This window comes from Myotis brandtii, unplaced genomic scaffold, assembly GCF_000412655.1.
Source record: "Myotis brandtii unplaced genomic scaffold, ASM41265v1 scaffold17, whole genome shotgun sequence".
Taxonomy (NCBI): domain Eukaryota; kingdom Metazoa; phylum Chordata; class Mammalia; order Chiroptera; family Vespertilionidae; genus Myotis; species Myotis brandtii.
Genome location: NW_005356259.1, coordinates 2,523,342 through 2,538,948, shown reverse-complemented (window position 1 = coordinate 2,538,948; position 15,607 = coordinate 2,523,342). Strand labels below are relative to the sequence as shown.

The 15,607-nt window shown below is 38.7% G+C and overlaps 1 protein-coding gene across 1 annotated transcript in view; it reads right to left on the bottom strand.

Annotated features, from left to right (window-relative positions):
* The window catches only part of ORC5 (origin recognition complex, subunit 5), a 128,831-nt gene that overhangs the window by 683 nt on the left and 112,541 nt on the right, over positions 1-15,607 (bottom strand). The gene's annotated exons all lie outside the window — the stretch shown is intronic.

Sequence of the window (15,607 nt, the reverse complement as noted above, 5' to 3'; positions counted from 1 at the left end):
GTCTAAGATCTCAAAGCAGGAAAGGAAACAACAAAAGAGAAAAGGTGGCAGCTGATAAATGGTTCAGAGAGAAAGAGAGAAAAAGAGTGAGAGAGAACAAGTGGTCACATAATATATAGTAAGTATGTTTTTCCAATGGTCTATTCAGAGACCAACCCTGGGAAGCTAAGGTCCATGTTTCACATTCTCAAATGTATGTTCTAAGCCATTCTTATTCTCCTTCAGCCACAACTAAGAAATGATGGTGTGCCCCTTAATATTTTGGAAGACCATAGAAGGACAAGCATTTTCTGTATCCGTACAGAGTATTTTCTTAGCATGGATGAGGGTGAGGGTGGGCATTCCTCAATGCACAGGGGCAGTGATATATTAAGAAGGGGTGGGCAAGAGCTCTGATTTGTAGCATCTGCCAATTTGTTGGAGTAAATACTCCCATCATGGCCAATTTCAAGCTATTAAGATTTACAACTAACTTGCAAAAGTCCTGAATATTTAGCATTCAGCTCCTCCAAGCCAGTAAAAGCAGCTGGCACAAGCCTGGAAGTTCCCTGACTCCCATTGTTAATGGAAACTAGGAGCAAGGCCAGACTCCCAAACAATCAATACACCCACAGCTACAGCTATAGCCAAACCATAAAAACCAAAAGATGAATCCCAACTCCAATTTACAGATGAATACATTGAGGACCAGAGAGGTTATTTGATTTGCCATGATCACACAGTATGATGATTAGATCTCTGGTGTTTGCACTCCTATTTCATTTAATAGTGCAGAGGAATTTGGGAAATAAAAAGCAGTCCAAACCAGTTGGTTTAGAGAAAGACTATATTTTGACAACACAAATTTGAGTTCCTAGAGAGCTTGCTTATGGAAAAAGGAGGCCTGAAGGTTGAGAGGGAGGTCAGAGATGGAGATATGAATATCAGAGATAGCTATGCAATAACCATAGTTGAAACAGTGAACATTGGTGAGATTATCAAGTAAGAGAAGAAAAGGGCCAAGGAAGAACATTGAAGAAGAAATACATTAAAAGTCCAAGTAGTCTCCTTAGATGTAGGTTAAAAATGGTATCAATGAATCACGACAATAGTATAAATTCCATACTGATCTGTTGAAAGGAAAGAAATACCTGAGAATATTTTCCAACTATGGTGGACTTTATTCACTTCTAAGTACTCAATGTATTAAAAACTTTGGGTGGTGGGCACACAGTGCAATATACGTATCTTATAACATAGAAATCCACACCAGAAACCTATATAGATCCTATTAACCAATGTCACTCTCAATAAATAAAAAATATATATAATAGTGGTCTCTGGACAAAGAGCATGATTATCACCTGGAAAATGTTAGAAATGCAACTTCTTGGGCCCCAGTCCAAACCTAAAGTTTGCCAGTAATCTGTTTTAACAAGCCCTCCAGGAGATTCAGTACCACCCTAAAGTTTGAAGAGCAACAGTGTGTTAGGAAACAGATGATCATAATAGTCAGTACTGGTTGCAAAGGAAAAAAGGATTGTCTGATCTATGGAATGGGTTATTAGGTTATCAGAAAAAAAATCAATTTAAACATAAGGTCAAACACAGATCATGTTGATAAAATGTTCTCAAAACAGAGAATGTGTTGGTTATTTGAAAATCTAACATCAAAGCCAATGTTTATATGAACATTAGAAAGCAATGGTAATAAAAAAAAAGGACAAGGGGGTGATTGAAAGCCATTAGCTGATCATTATTCTACAAAAGTTCTATAACTGGAGAACCCTAGCTTTATCATAAGATGGCAAGAGTAAATGTAGCCACATCTCCTGGACCATAATACTTGCCCAAGCATATAGTATGCCTCTAGCATATCCCGCTGAAATATAAAGCCAAAGAAATTTGGAAAACCAATTTGCCGCATATAAGCTTAGAACATGGCACCTTTAAATGGGTTATATGGGAGGGATTGTCTTTCTTGTGAACACTTGGATTAAATAATTCACTTGCAGGACCTCTTTGAAAGTTTTATAGAGAAATATAAAGCTCATCAGTCCTTCTCATATGTTGTTGCTGATTTATTATTATCAACATTTTGTATCAGAGAGTGCTTTTGGCTGGAAGTGAGAGAAAACCCCAACCCAGACAGCTTAAGCAGTAGGAAAATATAACTCGGAGCTCAGGGGTAGGGCAGTTGCGCTGAGCACCCCAAGGTTCCAGCTTCCCCGCCTTCCTCTTGTATTGGCTTCATCTACAGGCTGGCAGCACAATGGCTCCAGCTGTTCCCATTATCACATCCAGGCATGACAATGCCCAAAGGAAGAAGGACCAGCTCTTTCTTGCAGCTGTCTTGTAGCAGCAAGGACACCTTTCCCAGAAACTCCCTAGCAGACTTTATCTCTTGTGTTACTGTCTAGAATTGGGTGACATGCCAATTGTGGTCTGATGGACATAATTCCTGCTAGATATCTTCAGCAGATCTGGAGACTTAGTTTATTAAGAGGAGTGGAACTAGCCAGATTCAAGGACCCCTAGCTTTCTAGGTTTCCCTGGGATGTTTATCAAGTAGAGTTGGCATTTAGGCATTTTAATACAATTATTGGAATCTTTTTTCCTTTTTCTATTGGTAAGGATACAGTCGGTTACAGTAAGGTTAAGTGTATGACCATGGCTAGCTAGCTCAGTCTAACTCTATGGGGTGCAAGAGATGTTTGAAAGGCCACCACTATTATTACTACAAATAACAATCTCCACTAACAGTATGTCTATGAAAAAAGCGCCTAGATTTATTGAATTTCAAGTCCCGCCTGCCGTTGCCTTGGCAGGACCAGACCAAATGATTTCTCTGGCCTTATCCAGGCCGCAGGTTGGACGTTCCCCACCCCTGCTTCAAATGCATCCAATCTTTCAAGCTCTAAAAATTTTACGTTAAAACATGGAAAGAATCTGTGTATATGACTTTTGTGATGTCATGGAGAAGGAAAGAGTGCCAGAAAACTGGAGCAAAGCAAATGCCTGAATTTTCAAGGAGTGAAAAAGAGAAGATTGTGGCCCTGGCCAGGTAGTCATTTACACAGTGCAATATACGACCTGTGGGTCGAAACCCCTTTGGTGATCGAACAACCCTTTCACAGGGGTTGCCTAAGACCATCCTGCATATCAGATATTTACATGATGATTCATAACAGTAGCAACATTACAGTTATGAAGTAGCAACGAAAATAATTTTATGGTTGGGTTACAACATGAGGAACTATTTAAAGGGCCAGAAGGTTGAGAACCACTGGTTTAGAGCTTTCTCCTGATATGTTGTGGGTTTGATCCAGGTCTGGACACCTGCAGGAGTCAACCAATGAATGCATAAATAAGTAGAACAACAAATCAATGTTTCCTCTCTTTCTCTTTCTCTCTCTCTCTCTCTCTCTTCCCGTCTCTCTCAAATCATTTTTTTTTTTAAAAACCAGTAGATTGTGAGCCAAATAACAGCTAACATTTATTGTGTGCTTCCTCTATGCCTGAGATTGTTCCAACAATTTTGTGATGCGGAATGATTATTCTCTGCATGTTATAGATGAAATACTGAACTCATGGGGTTTCAAAAAGGATTAAATAAGTGGTTGAATAAGTAAAGTATTTAGAATAATTCTTGGCACATAATAAAACCTTCCATAAATGTAGGCTATTATTGTTATGGAGAAATCAAAGTTCTCTTTGTGCCTTTGATGACCATCTTTATTTCATTTATACTTATTTAATTTATAGCTGTTATTTTATTTTCTAATTATTTTTCATTAGCAATATTTTCTAGCTATATTGTGTATCAAAGGAGAGTACAATGTTAGTAGATTCATTTTGTAGATAAAAGGCAAGCAGATTAAGCAACTGATGTAAGATTCTATGACCTGTGTGGTGGTTGAGCAGGGTTAACACCACTAACATTAGGGCACTTGAAGCTCATCTGTATGACTCACCAGTGTCAACTACATCTGAATCCAGCCTCTTCAGCAGTCTGGGGCCTGGGAGCCAAATTCCTCAGCTGAGCCTAAATTGCTGATCTGTTATTTACGGAACTATTCTCTTTTTCTTCCCTTTGTCTTTCTGGCCTTTGTCTGCCAGTGGTCATAAAAGTTTCATATAATGACAGGTAAGGGACTAGGAAACGATGCAGGCATATGAAATCTGACACTTGAAAGATGTGTTTGTCCTGGAATATGCTTCAAACAAAGCATTTTTCTGGGCATTAAGACAATAGCAATGAAAGAAACCCAGCCCTTGACAATGCTGAATTATTTTGGCACAAGAGTCATTTTGCCTCACCTCATAAAAATAGCTATGTTTGTTTCTTAGACACACTTAAATCATTAGAATACCTGACTAGTTTGAGAATTAAATATTTTGCAAATTCTGAAATGTGCGGGCAGTGGTTTCTTTGTCTATCAGTCCATCTCTCCATCCATCCATCCACCCATCCATCTATCTATCTGGAGAGGAATTTAGATCTCTTTCATTTTGGGTCTTATTAGCACATATTTGCTCCAAATGGCTCTGGAGATTTATCCTAATAACAAGAGTGGACCATTTCAGACTCATGGACCCCTACCTTTTGTAGGACTCATCGGGATGCTTATCAAATACAATTGGCATTTAGTCATTTTATAAAAGTACTGAAAATTTTTACTTTTTCTGTTGGGTAAGATATTAATTCTAAATTCAGTTCCTTTCTTGTCCCCTAAATCTGAAATTAATCCATCAATTCTAAATGTATTTGTTTAATTATGTAATCAACGACCACTTCATAAAGCAACCTGTAAAACTCATCCCCAAATATTAGAACCAGTGTGTATGTGTGTGCGTGTGTCTGAAAATAACCATGATCTGGAAAATATAAAATTAAAAAAAATTTAACTTTCATCCTTCAATTGAATGTATATTATTGCAAACAAAAGAGAAGATCTTTTATCAAGGAAGGGAATGTTGGTTGGTCCCACTGATGGCTCTTTTCACCCCCTATCCCTTAGAACTGAAAAATCAAAGAGCAGGCTGGTATTCTAGGAGTCATGGTAAGAGTGACCTACCCACTTCTTCGACCAATTAAATACAGGTACAAAATCCCATGGACTGTTATCTGTTATTACACCAGAGTTAAGAAATAAAGTTTTCTAATCCACCCAGGGGCCTGGAGGTGGCAAAGATTTGCAACTGACTTTCTTTATCTAGCTGGGTCATCTCTGATTTCCACGTTTAGACACAGGACCTTACTCCTAGATTCTCGGGTAGCCCCAGTGACTTCAATTATCAGAATATTCCCCTTGGGCCCTCTCCCTGTGTCTTCTCCTCTCCCTCAAAGTACCTGAGGCTCTATAACCATTTCTCTACCCACCTCCAAGGAGCAGACTTGTGTCCTGCTTTTGCTGATGGTGATAGTCACTCTTTATTCCGTCCAGTTCCCCTTACACACTGGGAGAAAAGGAGAGCTTCAAATCCATGAGTGAATAGGAAGACAGAAGAAACTATAAAAAAGAGCCAACCAGAGAGTGGAAAAATCTAGCAACAATTCAGACACTTCACATCACGAAGGTTAATTCCCTCAGGACATTCCCAGAATCTACCATGATACATTGGTGTGTGTCTCCTTCCCTTCGGTTACATTAGAAAAAGCTCCTTTCTACTCCCCATTCCTTCTCCAAGCATTGGGAAGAGTTGGGTTCTGTGCAGGGGCAGAGGGGGTGGGGGGCAGATGAAGAGTGGGAAGAGATAATCCTTCCCACAATACTATATCACTTTAGGAAACTCTACATTATCATGCACCGACTACAAAATAATTTGCTTTATTACAACATTAAATGTATGTTATACCAAACTTCTACATAAACAAACACATATGGACAGAAGTTTTTATGTGGGAGTGTGTCCAGATTTCTTTCTCAAGTCAACCAACAAATATCCTGTAACTTCCATACTTCCCTGCTGCCTTCAATCTTGTGAAGAGGATGCATTTCTCTCTCACTGTGAGCAATGCTAAATTTATTTACACAATGTAGGGCTTTAGCAAGAAGTGAAGTGGTAGGTGAGTAAGAACAAATGTTTTTCTGCAAAGTTCAAGAAAAAGGTGACAGAGTAAATATAGAGAGAGGATAATGGAAAGTAAAATATATATCTGGATTCCTTTCCATGTCCTTTGTAAGAGGCAGGTAAGGTAAGAAGAGTATGTGTGTCTATTAAATATGCTTCATATTTTAAAAACAGCTTTATTGAAATAGAATTCACCTGTCATGCATTTCACCATTTTAAAGTGTACAATTCAGTGGCTTTTAGCATATTCACAGTTGTGCAACACCACCATTATTTAATTTTAGAATATTTTCATCATCCAAAAGGAAACCCCCAAAATACTAATAATTCCCCATTTCTTCCTCCCCCAGCCCTTGTAACCATAATATACTTGCTATTTCTATGGATTTGCCTATTCTGGACATTTTATATAATGGAATCATATAATATGTGGCCTTTTGTTACTGGCTTCTTTCTCTTCTCATAATAGTTTCAAGGCTCTTTCATGAGGTAGCACGGATCAATATTTCATCCCTTTTTATGACTGAATAAATATCCACTGACTAAAATACCACCTTTTATTTATCCATTCATCCACTGATGGGAATTTGTTTTTATTTTTTGGCTATTATGAATGCTGTTGCTATGAACATTCATGTACATGACATATGTTTTCAATCTCTTGGGTTTATACTTAGGAGCAAAAATGCTGGCTCATATGTTTTCTCTATGTTTAACATTTTGAGAAACTGCCGAACTGCTGCACTATTTTACATTCTCACCAACAATATGTGAGGGTCCCAACTTCACCACATTTTGCCAAAACTTATTATTGTCCATGATTTAGACTATAGACATTCAAATGGTTGAGTGGTATTTCACTGTGGTTTTGACATGCACTTCTCTAATGTCTAATGAGGTTGAACATCATTTTATGTGTTTGTTGGCTATTTTGTATATTTTCTTAGGAGAAATGTTTATTTATATCCTTTGCCCATTTTTAAATTGGGTTATTTGTCTTATATATTCTGGATACAAGTCCCTTGTCAGATATATGATTTGCAAATATTTTCTCCCATTCTGTGGATTGTGAAAAGCTTTCAGTGATTTGCCGTTAAGTCTAATTTGTCTGTAGGTTATTTTGTAGATTCCCTTTATCAGGTTGAGAAATTCCCTTCTATTCCGTGTGTGTGTGTGTGTGTGTGTGTGTGTGTGTGTGTGTGTGTGTTGTGAAAGTGTTTGGAATTTTTCAAATGATTTTGCTGAAATTATCATTTTGTTTTTGCCCTTTATTCTATAATATGATATATTAATGAGTTTTGTATGTTGATCCAGCTTGCATTCCCGGGATAAATACCACTTGGTCATGTTGTATAATTTTTTCATACAGATTCAATTTGCTAGTATTTTATTGAAAAATTTTTATATCTATTTTCTTCTTTAAAAATTTCTTTAAATTGACTTCAGAGAGGAAGGGAGAGGGAGAGAGAGATAGAAACATCACTGATGAGAGAGAGATTCATTGATCAGTGCCTCCTGCATGCCCCTTACTGGGGAACAAGCCTACAACCTGGGCATATGCCCTTGACCAGAATCGAATCCAGGACCCTTCAGTCTGCAGGCTGATGCTCTATCCACTGAGCAAAACTGGCTAGGGCTGTATCTATTTGAGAGACTGATCTGTAGCTTTGTTGTGATGTTTGTCTGGTATAACTACCAAGATAATACTGGACTCAGAATAAGTTAGAAAGTGTGCCTCCTCTTCTACTTGTTGGAAGTTTGTTAAGAATTGGTGTTAATTCTTCTTTCAATATTTGGCAGAATTGACCAGTGAAGCCTTTTGGGCATGGGATTTTCCAGAGGGGAAGTTTTAAAATGACTAATTCAATCTCTTTGTTATATGTCTCTTCAGATTTTCTTTTTTTAGCCAATTTTAATAATTTCTGTCTTTTTAGGAATTTGTTCATTTCATTTAAGTTATCTAATTTGTTGGCATATTCTACATGCCATGCACAGCTCCAGGCTCTAGGAATAAGGGGTGAAAAAAAGAGACAACACCTTGCTTTTAGGGAGCATATATTCTCTCATAAAAAATGTGGATAAGAAGTTAAAAAATAAAAGTTATCTATCTATATACAAGGCTAATATGCTAAGTGTCCAACCGTCTGACCAGTCGCTATGACATGCAGGATGACACATCCCGAAACCAGGGAAGAGGGAGCCCGATTCCTCGTGGGGCATGAGATTCCACCTTTGGCCATGGGTTATGTTGTTGCTGGAGCACTGTCAGCCCCCAACCTGGTTTACTGCACACTTGTGTTTGTGTTCCACACCTTGTACGACAGCAACTTTGCAGAGTGCCCTCTCGCACTCTGGGACCCCTCAGAGGATGTCAGAGAGCTGGTTTCAGCCCGATCCCCGCAGGCCAGGTGGAGGGACCCCACCTGCTGAAGGGACCCCCGCTCACTTCGCAGATGCCCTTTGAACCATGGCGCCACCCCAGGTGTGGCCAGCCAGGGAAGGACCGTGGGAGGTTGGCTCCAGGGAGTATCTGGCCTGTCTTGCCCAGTCCCGCCCCACCAGCCACCTTCTAATTAATTTCTTTTCAAAGTGCATGAATCTGTGCACTGGGTCACTAGTATAATATATAATATAATGTCAGGAGGAATTTTGATTATTGAATACAGTTTATCAATCCACTGGGAATTATATTCTGATCATAATAAGTTAATAAATAAATATAATGCTGATAGGATGTCTAGTAAGTTAAACAGATTCTTCATGAATTTCCCTTCATACATCAAACTCATATAACTAAAAAATAATTTTCATATGCATTTTTAAAAATTTAGATGTGTCCACAGAGATATTAACTGGTCAATTAAGGAAATTAATTGAGGGGAAGGAAAATTAAAACAGCCTTCTTCTTAAGTGTCTAGTTGTTTTGGTGGCACTTAATCCCATCATACAACTTATGTGAAGCAGTTTGTCAGTGGTCCAACTTCAAGTTGCTAAGAAAGATGGTCCTACATAGCTATAACCTGACTGGATGGAAGGCTATCTACTTGATAGACTGTACATACTGTACAGCTCTAGGCAAGCCATTTGCATTGTTCATGTTGTGTCATAATGGACTATGAGTCAGAACTCACCTCAGGACCTTGGACAGCACCTGGTTAAATTCATACTAACACATACAAAAATATTAATTTTCCTTACTAAATTATGTTAAATGTTTTATGAACACAATGTCATTAACTATAATGACACTGTAAGATAGATAATATTATTTTCTTCTCTTTATAGACAAAGAAACTAAGGTTCTGAGACATAAAATCACATAGCTCAGATGGAATTTGAATACAGAAAATTTGATTCTAAGCTGCTATGTTTTACCACTGTATTATCCTGCCTTGCTTATAAATAACAGAATATATATGTAAAAAGTACTTACTGTGTCAGTTACATGTAGGTAACTGCATCTTCCTCAAGTTACACTCATTAATAAAGAAATTTGCATACGTAACTTATAAAAAATTAAGTTTGTGTCCACAAAGCTATTAATTGGCAACTAAGAGTATTTAAGGATTGGGGAAGGTAGAATAAGTAAAACATCCATTTCAATCTAAACCATTTCTTCCTAAACACCCATACATCTTATTCTTGTACCCATCCTCAGAGGCAGAATTTTCATAGACCTCCTGAGAAGACATGTTATGCTAGGCTTTGAGATGAATTAGGATAACAGTGAAAATAATGGGCAAAGCTCAAACACATTAGCAATTCCTAGACCTATAGATAATCTGTTGGAATTCAATAGTATCCTAACCCTCTTCAACAACGACAGCATGAAATCATCAGCTTTTCTCCATTAAAACATATAATAAAAAGATTCAAAATACTATATTCCATTACCGACAACATCTAAAAATGGATTAAAATCACTCCATCTCTGTGTATATGGTAGTGTTTTTTGTTTCTTTGAAGTTTCTTAGAAAACAAAGATGGGGTGGCTACGTATTTCTATAACAGTTAAGAGCAGTCTTGCTGAAGGCCTACTGATCTATTGTTGCTCGTTACCTTTTAGCAAACTCAAAGTCTCTTATAACAACAGAGGAGAGATGCTTTTCCCAAAATATTGGAAAATAGCACAGTACAAATCCTTCAGATACTACTGGTAAGCAAATGAATGCCACATCAAGCATGAGGATTGAAACAAACTGAGCAATCTGAGGTCAGACCACTTCTTGGGATTCATATACTGAGAGGCTCGATTACATCCAGAGCAGTGGTTCTCAACCTTTCTAATGCCGCGACCCTTTAATACAGTTCCTCATGTTGTGGTGACCCCCAACCATAAAATTATTTTCGTTGCTACTTCATAACTGTAATTTTGCTACTGTTATGAATCATAATGTAAATATCTGATATGCAGGATGTATTTTCATTGTTACAAATTGAACATAATTAAAGCATAGTGATTAATCACAAAAACAATATGTAATTATATATGTGTTTTCCAATGGTCTTAGGCGACCCCTGTGAAAGGGTCATTCGACCCCCAAAGGGGTCGCGACCCACAGGTTGAGAACCGCCTATCTAGAGCAAAGCAAACACTGTTTTCATCAAGTGTATTGTGCTTCCATTACCTGTGTGACTCACAATGACCATGACAGGGGCCCTCGATTCTTGGTTGCACTATGACAAACACATCTGATGAGCTTGTGGGGAATGTTTACAAGCACCATCAGTCATTGTCTAGAGATTTACGATCACATATAAAATCAATTGTCTGGGGCACACTGATTATTTTACTTCTGGGCTGCACCACCTGTCTCCACCCAGGAATTGAAAAGATGAATTCGCTATAATGTTGCAGGATCATATTCTAAGAAGCACTATCAATGGCCCTTCAACCCCTTTTAACTAAAGCAAAATTGACATGAAAGCACTAGCCAAAGAATCTCAGAAATTAAATGACTTATTAAAATTAAATATCCTATCTATGCTCCATAATACCTGAAGATTAAATTAGACATGCCAATACCTACTCTGCTCATAGATTTAAGGAGATAAAATGTAAATTTTGAATGCAGTAGGACTGCCTTCCTAAATGTAAGTGATACTGATTTAAAACATGACCTGAGAGCTGTGCTTAGCTACAGTGACAGACAAGACACCATGCTTACCAAATACCAATATGTTCCTTCTATGGCAGTGCCTTTAAAAATGAAGCTGGGTATAGCATTCTTTGGGTACTTTTTTCCTAAAGATAAGCCTACACCTGCATTCTGTATTTCCCAATCCCCACTGCAGTTAGGTTGGGGCCATATCACTCAATTGACCAGTGGGCTCTGAATGTGTCTCATCTAGGCTGAGGCATGTGGGCGCTGATATGCTTTCTCCACCACTCTCTTCCCAGCGGAGGCAACCTTGGAGAGCATGCACAGATGAGATGAAGGACTGCCTGGCCAACGTTGCACTGTGATGAAAGTGAGAAACAAGCCTTTATGTGTTAACCCCCTGAGATTTCAAGGCTGTCTGTTGTAATTAATTACTCTGAATAATACAGCTATGAACATCAGATGGCACTGAGATTTCTCACTACTAAGAACAAATCTTATTTCCACTATCAACCTGAGCATAAATCTAGAAAGAAGTTTTTCCCTTATCAAAAGAGTAAGTTCTGTAGCTATTTTAGTTCCATGGTATTGCCTTTTAAAAGTATGCTGATCACAAGGTTCTTTGGGTACTTTTTCTAAAGATCAGCCTACATCTTAATTACGTTGAGAGGTATTCAAAATAAAGATCTCTATCCAGTTATTGTTATCCTAGTCTTACTAGTAGGCAGGAAGAACAACATCTAATTCCAGTTCCCTGGACTGCCTGTCCCAATGGCTTCTATCCAAATGGTGGTAAGCCACTTCCCCTGCAAGAGCTTTCGTGTCAAATACTTCCTTGATCCATCTATTTGGGTTGGGCACATCATATTTACTGCCTGGACTCAAATGCAGTATGGACAGGGTGGCCAGGAAGGAAGGGCAGAGAAACCCAAGCTTCTAACAAGCTGCTATCATGAACTATCTACTCATAAAGAATGACTTTTATGGAGAAATCTCATTGTTATTGCAAAAGACATCAATCACATAATCTTAACCACAATAGGTAAAATACAATGAAGCAATTGCTTATGAGGAGTCCTGGCCATAAACTAAATTTGGTGACGCAGAATTACAGAATTGTAAGGGTTGTAAAAGACTGTGGTGTATGTAAGAATACTGCCTATAACTCATCAGAAGCAACCATCTGTGACATGTGACTCAGAAGTCTTAATCAGGAATATGTATATGTCAACTTCTTATACCAAATCTAGATGGAGAAATCTCTCTCTCTCTCTCTCTCTCTCTCTCTCTCTCTCTCTATTTATTTTTTTAAGACTAGGAGCTATATAACAAGTGAGACTTCCCTTTGTTCTCTCCGATTCCTCTCCCTTACTAGATTTTTGATATTGTTTGTTCAGAAGCAACCATCATTGTAATTTAGAATGCATCATTCCACTCAATATTTTCACATATAGTCATTCTATTTTCATCTTCTATGAATTGCCTCATGAGATCATTTGTCCAGTTTGTATTATGTTTTATTTTTCTTACAGATTTATAGGAACTTTATATATTCTGAATTCCAAAATGTTATCTTAACATACAAGTTACAAATATATTCCTCAACCTCTTGTTTTTGTTCATTCTATCCTTCTTGGCATAGAATATGCTAGTTATATGGGCAAATTTATCGAACTTTTTACTTAAAGGGTTATGCTTTATGTGTCTTCTGCTTAAAAAAATCATCTGTGGTTTTGTTTTGTTTTCCTGCAAACTCACGAAGACAGTCTCCTGCATAGAAATCTTTATTTTAAAACATGTCCCAAAATGTTTTCCCATTATTCACGGACTTTTTATATGCCTTCTTATTTCCATAATGGCAGCCTACTGCTGCATTAGAGTAGACAAAAAGGGATACGTGCCTCTGTGTATGTGAAGGACCCAATATTAAATAGGGATTCAGCCATTTTACCAAGCTTGTGGGAAGTATTTAGGATCTTTTCTGTATTCTTAGAATTCTGAAATTTCACAATGATATTTCTAGTTGTGTCTCTTTTTTCATTCATCCTGCTCTAAATTTGGTGAGTAAATTCGATCTTAATTTAAAATAGTCTACTCCAGAGTAATACTAATTTAATTTCAATATTATATAAAACTTTCCCCAACATTTATCCCTTCCTGCATCCCTTCTTGGACTGGTATTGTCATACAAATTACATCTTTACATGTTATAAGTGCATCAATATAGTTTTATAATTATAACTTTAAGCAGTTATCTTTTAAAACAGTAGAAGAGAAGAATTATGAAAACAGCTATTTCAACCTAAAGATCCATGTCTCTTTAGCTCGGGAAATTTTCTTCTATTATTTCTTTGATAATCTTTCTTTTTCCCTTCTGTTTTATTTTTATGAAGCTCATACTAGTGAGATTTGCTGTCTCTGTAGTATTTGTTGTTATCCCAACTCTTCTATTATTTCATCAATAATGCTTTTACTGGAGAACCAAGATGACGGCATAGGTAAATGCCTGTACTTGCTGCCTCCCACAACCACATCAAAATTATAACTAAAATACAGAACAACTATCATCCAGAACCATGGGAAAGCTGGCTGAGTGTAAGTACTACAACTAGAGAGGTAAAGAAGAAAGCACATTGAGACTGGTAGGAGGTGTGGAGGTGCTGAACAGACTGGTCTGGCACCCATGTATGCCTCTTTTTTAATCGGGAGGGAGAGCGTATTTGTGGAAGCCTCCTGGAGGAGCAAGGGGTCCCAATCCCACACCAAACCCCCAGCCCAGGGTCCCAAAGCTGGGAAAAGAAGTCCTTATGGGCAGTAAGAACTATGGGCTGCAAAACCAGTGCAGATTGGGCTACTGGATACCCAGCTGTTCCTCTTAAAAGGCCGGCACCACAAACTAAACTTACAAGGTCCCACCTCCTCTGAGCTCCAGCACCAGGGCGAGGCTCTGGGGAACACAGACATATACCAGGAGGAACTGGATTGTCTGGCATTGGGGCAGGAACTCGAGGGTGGTTTTCTCCCAGAGGAGGTGCTCGTAGGGATCATTGTTCCTATGCTGGGACTTCCCCAGTTACAGGGCTGACTGGCAGCCATTTCTGTTTGCTCCACCCTGGCGATTCCCTCAGATCCTGCCCCACCCAATGTACAACCCCACCCAAGCTGTGTGCAGTGAATTTTGCATAAGAATGGCCTGTCCTTTCTCAATCTAAAACCTGTCAAACAAGCTGCAACTGAGTCAGGCAGCCCCACAGCTATCAATAAAAGGCCCGAGGCCAGCACCAGCAGCAGCCTGCCTTGCTTCACAGCTGGGCCTTTCATGGACACTTCCAAACCCGACACAAAGAGAAGGAACCTGCAGATCTCTCTGTAGCTCCTGCTGAGTGGCCCCAGGCAGTGGCTAACATTGCACCTTCCTGAAGACCCAAGAGCCAGTGTACCCAGTGGTCAGTGTCAGACCATACCAGGTTACAACTCTTCACATCCATAAGTGACACACTCAAGGGGCAGACTCAGTGAGCACCAAAGCCCCACTGAAGCAAGTCCTGCTTCATAAGGGAGTCTCCTGCACAGCAATTCTCCCACTGTAGTCACAGCTGGTCCCCACAGCCAGTTGGCCAGGAGGTCAATTCCTCACAGTGACACCAACAGCAATCAAGTCTCAACTACAACCAGACTGTGCACACAGCCCACAAAGGGGTACATTAAGAGTGTCCAACTCAGGTGATTGGGGAGGCTGAGCCACTGGCCCTATAAGACACCTACTACACAAGGCCACTATATCAACTCAAGGAGACTTATCAGCTACCCAATTCATAGAAACAAACACAAAGAAGCAGCCAAAATGCAGAGACAAAGATACACAAATGAAAGAAATGGAAGAAAGCAAACTACTGGATATAGAGTTCAAAACCACAATTATAAGGTTACTCAAGAATCTTCTAGAAACCTTCAAGGAACTTGGTGAGACCTTCAAGGATCTTAGTGAGAATGCCAAAAAAAATGGAAAAGGACCAGTTAGAAATTAAGCATACACTGACTGAAATAAAGAATAATATACAGGGATTCAACAGTAGACTAGAGGATCTCGAGAATCAAGTCAATGATTTGAAATATGAGGAAGCAAAAAACACCCAACCAGAAGAGCAAAAAGAAAAAAAGAATCCAAAATATGAAGATAGTGTAAGGAGCCTCTGGGACAACTTCAAGCATACCAATATCCGAATTATGGGGGTGCCAGAAGAAGAGAGAGAGCAAGATACTGAAAACCTATTTGAAGAAATATTGACAGAAAACTTCCCCTACCTGGTGAAAGAAATAGACTTACAAGTCCAGGAAGCACAAAGAACCCAAACAAGAGGAATCCAAAGAGGACCACACCAAGACACATCATAATTAAAATGCCAAGGGCAAAAGACAAAGAGAGAATCTTAAAAGCAGCAAGAGAAAAA